At 46.1% G+C, this 7,049-nt stretch overlaps 1 non-coding gene across 1 annotated transcript; it reads left to right on the forward strand.

Moving 5' to 3' along the window:
* The first annotated feature begins 244 nt into the window (after window positions 1-244).
* Trnat-ugu lies at window positions 245-319 on the forward strand. Its single transcript has one exon. It is a non-coding gene; the product is annotated as a tRNA-Thr (tRNA).
* Window positions 320-7,049: the final 6,730 nt, after the last annotated feature.

Consider the following 7,049-nt stretch of genomic DNA (forward strand, 5'->3'; position numbering starts at 1 on the left):
CGAAAGAACAGACACCATATACATATAAGTATATAGTTCTGGCAGTACCGGCTATGACCTTCTTCTGTGCAGATGCACACATATTACCCGAACTCTTGCGGGACTTGGTAAGAACTGTCTTCCACGAGTAATGAGTTTGTTGGATAGGGACACTACGAATGTAGTGTGTGGACATATAAGGTGAGAATGTGGGTCTCGCGGAAGGCGTGCGCGATATAGTCCCTGCAGTCGCACTGTCTTCTGTGCCCTCGGTGGCTCAGATGGATAGAGCGTCTGCCATGTAAGCAGGAGGCCCCGGGCTCGAGTCCCGGTCGGGGCACACATTTTCACCTGTCCCCGTTGATATATATCAACGCCCATCAGCAACTGAAGGTATTAATATAGAATTCTAATTTCGTCTGAGTGGACGAGTGCTTCAGCACCATCAACAGAGTCGTCCAGATCAGCAGCGGGGTATTTGATTGTGATCCATCGATCACCGCAAGTGAGTGTGTCTGCACGTTCCAACATTTCAGGAGTCACAGCTTTGTCCGCCTGGCACACGGGAGATTGGACAGGTTTGCGCGACATTGTTACGATGATGACAGACGCCTCGCCCACCGACTCACCCGTGCTTTGGTCCACTGCCAGCTATCTGCAGACATTCTGCAAGCGGTCATGAATATCTATGATGCTTTGGTGCTCCGCCAAAATAAACTTAATGGTGCGCACCTCTGTTGCAAACCCTACATTGAAGGCCATGTATGGAGCCGACGACTATCGTAACTTCATGAAAATATAGCGGCTGAAGCGGGAATATTCCGCTATGTCGCACAATAAATGCTGAATTTTTTTCAACCGAAATTGCCCGGGAAAAAAGTGTGCTGGATTAATTACTCAAAGCCCCACGTAGGTTATAAATGAAAAGATTTGCACAATGTAGGAAAACCATAATACCAGTCGAAAAAGTAAACCGTATTCCCGTGCCTTTGGTCTTCATATAATTGGACTGAAATCTTGTGGTAGTAGTTTGTGACATCACGAATGAGGAGCTTGCCACCCTGGTCTGCTATCACGCAGCGCACTCACGTTCACACACTGACACGTCGAGCGACCGATACTCGAGAAACTGCGGCCCGAGCAGCGGCAGGTGCTGTGGCTGTTCTGTGCTGTTTGGCGTGTGGTGAGCGGTGTGGCGGCCAGATAACAGGTAATCCAACGGGGCGCGGCGTTCGCCACGGTCAGTCGGGCGCACAGTTTTTACGCTGCTCCGGCCTGCCGGCTAACACCCTGTATCCAGGACTGAGGTGTAATTTAATCTCCGGGATTATGTTTACAGCCGCGCCGGGGCGAGGTGAAGCGAGGGCGGATGAAGTTGGCTGGCCGGTGAGCGGCCCTGTCGGCCGTATCGCTCACCGCAGAGATCCCAGCCGGGCCCGCCGTGTCCGGCGCCGCCCCAGTCAGCTTTCCTGTCAGTGGGAGGCGGCGACCGCTCCCCACCGGAACCGGCAAGCTTGTCGCGATATTTCTGGCTCCTCCGTCGCGACGGACATTTCTTCTGGGGTGCAGACACGTTACAGGTTTTGTCTTGCACAATATTTAACCTCCTCTGGCAATCTCTAGCTTATTACTGAAAACCATATTATTGTATGTCATATTTCTGAATGTGTTACTGATGAAAGTCTCACTAATATAATATTATTATTGGAACTATTATTACTGAAAGCCTTATTACTGAATATCTTGATGCTAGTAGTTTCGTTAATGGCAGCCTAATTGTGGGGGGGATTCACTGAACAGAGACTCGTTGGTGGGGGTCATGTTGATAGGAAACTCGTTGATGGGGGTTCGTTGATAAAGGACTTATTGAGGGCAGACACACTGAATTGAAGTCAGTCACACTGAGGGCACCTGCATTGAGGACAGCCTCATTGTGTATGGTCTCACTGAGGATGCTCTCATTAAGGGTGGTCTAATTGCTTCTGGTCTTAGTGGGGCATCTTGTTGAGGGTGGGCTCACGCAAAGTAGACTCAATGAGCGTTATATCACTGAAGGTTGTCTCACTGAAGGTTGTCTCACTGAAGGTTGTCTCACTGAAGGTTGTCTCACTGAAGGTTGTCTCACTGAAGGTTGTCTCACTGAAGGTTGTCTCACTGAAGGTTGTCTCACTGAAGGTTGTCTCACTGAAGGTTGTCTCACTGAAGGTTGTCTCACTGAAGGTTGTCTCACTGAAGGTTGTCTCATTGGGGGTGGTCACATTGTGGGTGGTCTCACTGAGGATGCTCTCATTAAGGGTGGTCTAATTGCTTCTGGTCTTAGTGGGGCATCTTGTTGAGGGTGGGCTCATGCAAAGTAGACTCAATGAGCGTTATGTCACTGAAGGTTGTCTCACTGAAGGTTGTCTCACTGAAGGTTGTCTCATTGAAGGTTGTCTCACTGAAGGTTGTCTCACTGAAGGTTGTCTCATTGGGGGTGGTCTCACTGAAGGTTGTCTCACTGAAGGTTGTCTCACTGAAGGTTGTCTCACTGAAGGTTGTCTCACTGAAGGTTGTCTCATTGGGGGTGGTCTCACTGAAGGTTGTCTCACTGAAGGTTGTCTCACTGAAGGTTGTCTCACTGAAGGTTGTCTCACTGAAGGTTGTCTCACTGAAGGTTGTCTCACTGAAGGTTGTCTCACTGAAGGTTGTCTCATTGGGGGTGGTCTCACTGAAGGTTGTCTCACTGAAGGTTGTCTCACTGAAGGTTGTCTCACTGAAGGTTGTCTCACTGAAGGTTGTCTCACTGAAGGTTGTCTCACTGAAGGTTGTCTCACTGAAGGTTGTCTCATTGGGGGTGGTCTCACTGAAGGTTGTCTCACTGAAGGTTGTCTCACTGAAGGTTGTCTCACTGAAGGTTGTCTCACTGAAGGTTGTCTCACTGAAGGTTGTCTCATTGGGGGTGGTCTCACTGAAGGTTGTCTCACTGAAGGTTGTCTCACTGAAGGTTGTCTCTCTGAAGGTTGTCTCACTGAAGGTTGTCTCACTGAAGGTTGTCTCACTGAAGGTTGTCTCACTGAAGGTTGTCTCACTGAAGGTTGTCTCATTGGGGGTGGTCTCACTGAAGGTTGTCTCACTGAAGGTTGTCTCACTGAAGGTTGTCTCACTGAAGGTTGTCTCACTGAAGGTTGTCTCATTGGGGGTGGTCTCACTGAAGGTTGTCTCACTGAAGGTTGTCTCACTGAAGGTTGTCTCACTGAAGGTTGTCTCACTGAAGGTTGTCTCATTGGGGGTGGTCTCACTGAAGGTTGTCTCACTGAAGGTTGTCTCACTGAAGGTTGTCTCACTGAAGGTTGTCTCACTGAAGGTTGTCTCACTGAAGGTTGTCTCACTGAAGGTTGTCTCACTGAAGGTTGTCTCACTGAAGGTTGTCTCACTGAAGGTTGTCTCATTGGGGGTGGTCTCACTGAAGGTTGTCTCACTGAAGGTTGTCTCACTGAAGGTTGTCTCATTGGGGGTGGTCTCACTGAAGGTTGTCTCACTGAAGGTTGTCTCACTGAAGGTTGTCTCACTGAAGGTTGTCTCACTGAAGGTTGTCTCACTGAAGGTTGTCTCACTGAAGGTTGTCTCACTGAAGGTTGTCTCACTGAAGGTTGTCTCACTGAAGGTTGTCTCACTGAAGGTTGTCTCACTGAAGGTTGTCTCATTGGGGGTGGTCTCACTGAAGGTTGTCTCACTGAAGGTTGTCTCACTGAAGGTTGTCTCACTGAAGGTTGTCTCACTGAAGGTTGTCTCACTGAAGGTTGTCTCATTGGGGGTGGTCTCACTGAAGGTTGTCTCACTGAAGGTTGTCTCACTGAAGGTTGTCTCACTGAAGGTTGTCTCACTGAAGGTTGTCTCACTGAAGGTTGTCTCACTGAAGGTTGTCTCACTGAAGGTTGTCTCACTGAAGGTTGTCTCACTGAAGGTTGTCTTACTGAAGGTTGTCTCACTGAAGGTTGTCTCACTGAAGGTTGTCTCACTGAAGGTTGTCTCACTGGGGTGGTCTCACTGAAGGTTGTCTCATTGGGGGTGGTCTCATTGGGGGTGGTCTCATTGGGGGTGGTCTCATTGGGGGTGGTCTCATTGGGGGTGGTCTCATTGGGGGTGGTCTCATTGGGGGTGGTCTCATTGGGGGTGGTCTCATTGGGGGTGGTCTCATTGGGGGTGGTCTCATTGGGGGTGGTCTCACTGAAGATGCTCTCATTAAGGGTGGTCTAATTGCTTCTGGTCTTAGTGGGGCATCTTGTTGAGGGTGGGCTCACGCAAAGTAGACTCAATGAGCGTTATCTCACTGAAGGTTGTCTCACTGAAGGTGGTCTCATTGGGGGTGGTCACATTGTGGGTGGTCTCATTGATTGGGGTTTTATTGAGGGGAAATCTCATTGAGAGCAATCCATCTGAGAGTTATCTCATTCATGACAGTCTTATTGAGGGCAGACTTGTTGAGAGTGGTATTATTGAGGGGAGTAATATTGAGAGGATTTTATGGAGGGTAATTTCATTGAGAGCAGTTTTGTGTGTGTGTGTGGGGGGTGGGGGGGTGTGAGGGAGTTGGTGACAACGCTTGGGCCTCTCTTTTTAAAACTTTGCCATTGCCCCTAACAACCGTAGTTTCAGTACTTTATTTCTCTCTCTTTATTTTCTCACATTGAGCCAACCGAAGGAAGGCTTGTGCCGATTCTATTATGCTAAGTTGTTTGTCGTAATATATGTTTCTACGAGTAACCCACTTAATGAACCATCCTTACCACTTTGTTACAATTACCTTTCAAGAAGAAATTGCAAGACCTCATGTTGCCCGTAACACCCTGACATATTCCGATACGGAGGGTATTAGACTGTTGCAGAGCTCTAACCCACTGAAAATTTCTGGAAACTGTCTCGCCACCACTGGGTATACTTGAAGCAAAATGATATGACATACCTCAGTCTGTCATCCTAGACGTGTTTGATGCATTTTTGCCACTCTAAGTAGTTAATTACGCACCATATTCGACTACCAATTAAATCATATATACTTCCTGCTACATTTGTTAAAACACAATGAGTAGAATTTCGTTATCTGCAACCCTCCTGATGTTGCAATTGTAATGGCGAGCAGTGTATCTTTTATAATTTCGTAGACTTCCACGAGCAGAGGAAATCTGGATGCAATTCTTGTGCCAAATAAGTTGGTACATAATTTTGCGACCAGGTAACGGTCTATAACCCAGAAAAATTTAATCAAATTTATTGTTCCTTGTTTATGTGTATTTTAGATCTTCCATTAGGGGGCAGGCAGTTGCAATCATTTCGCCGCCATTCATACTCTGAATATGACGCCTACACATACATAAAAACAATGGTCTGTAACTGGGTGAGACTTGGCTGATGTCTGCAGTTTTTAATCTTGCGAAAATGATACTGCTGTTGGCGCCTGCTAACTTTTTGTACACAAGGGATATGAGTGCTGATGAGACTGGAGACGAAGTGGTATGAAATGTGATGTGGGGTGAGTGCTGGGTAGCATCAAGAAACAGGAGGTAGTTGGTAGGAGATGAGTTAAGACTGCAAGAGCTTGGGGTGCGTAGGTGCAAAGGTCAACAGACGAACCGTAACTGACGCATTGGTTTGCTAATATTTTTGTACAGCAGGGCACTCAGTTGTCAGATGTTATCTGCTGTAAGAGGGACTGTGGTTTTCGGTACTATTATCATGTTACTATTTGATCAAGTTACGCAGATTTTACATCACACAAGTCCTACTTGAAGCCTCCTTCCAGTGTCATAGAAAAAAGGAGTCATGATCGTCACAAGACGATGTGCTCCTTGCTGAGCGTCGTGACCCCATGAATGAAGCGTCACCATACCAGACAGCTAGCAGAAAAGCTTGCTGAAGAGGCAGGATGGAGATCTTATTAATCTGATCTGTTCTTCTGCTCGCTGCTTCTCGTTCCCCTCCCCCCACCTGTTCTCGTGCCTCAATCTGCCCATCCATGGTTATTTTTTCTAGATTTTATCTATATCTTCTCATAATGTTGCCAAAGAACTGAAGAACTGGAGAATTGATTGGTTGACACGAGAAGAAAGGCCGTAGAGGTATTGAGCTGCTCAGTAATAGATACAGTTCTTCTTCCTTCGGCCCACTTTATGCGCAACATCCTGCGACAGCACCAAAGCTTATATTGATCAATATGCTGCTTGTAACTTTCCATGATTCATAGCCTTAAAAGAATACGGAAAACACGAGTTTTTCAACCTACCAGATTTCAGTGGTGTTCGTTATCACTGTGTTCTGCCAGACCTTAGGAAGTTTCTTCCTGCCCACTCGCCCCAGTGTAATCCGTCTTTTTATATCCTCATAACTTCCGGTGTCACAGATGGTCCTCACAAGATAGATGAAACAATGCATGATTTCCAGTTCCTTTAATCATCCTGTGAGTTGGACCCGTGTTCCTCTATCAGATATCATGAGTTTGGACCTGCTCAGTTTATGTCTAATCCAAACGGTAGACTAACGCCCTTTGCTTTGTTTAGCAGCTCAGCTAATTCATCTTCGCTGCTGGTTAAAAGCACATTGTAATCAGCTAATTGGAGGTTGTTAATAATTCTTTAAGCAGATATTTAGTTAGGTAATTACATGTTTCACAAAACATTTGAGCGACTCTTATGTCGAAATGATGTGGAACGAGTCAGTTTAAGGGTATGTATACATGATTACCGTTAACATTAATGAACACGTTGTCATTTTATTCCCACTGTACATAAAACCTTGTTGTTGGTCTTTTTCTCTTCTCTTTTTAAATGGATACCAGAGAAATGATTTTAATTTAGATATAAAACTAGTTCGCTGCCTGTCAGACATTTTATGTTATTGGGCAAATGGTCAAAAAATTTTAATTGCTGCATATCGAACTCCTCTCTGAGATAGTGACAGCTTTAAGAATGGGTCAAAATGGTCTTCTTGCCTCCAGTGTTGTAGGTATGTACATCATTGTTATTCTCAAACTTTGAGGGATTACTTATGAGGAATTTCAATTGCGAAAAGTACACTACTGGCCACTAACATTGCTA

The sequence above is a fragment of the Schistocerca americana genome, chromosome 6 (assembly GCF_021461395.2).
Source record: "Schistocerca americana isolate TAMUIC-IGC-003095 chromosome 6, iqSchAmer2.1, whole genome shotgun sequence".
Taxonomy (NCBI): domain Eukaryota; kingdom Metazoa; phylum Arthropoda; class Insecta; order Orthoptera; family Acrididae; genus Schistocerca; species Schistocerca americana.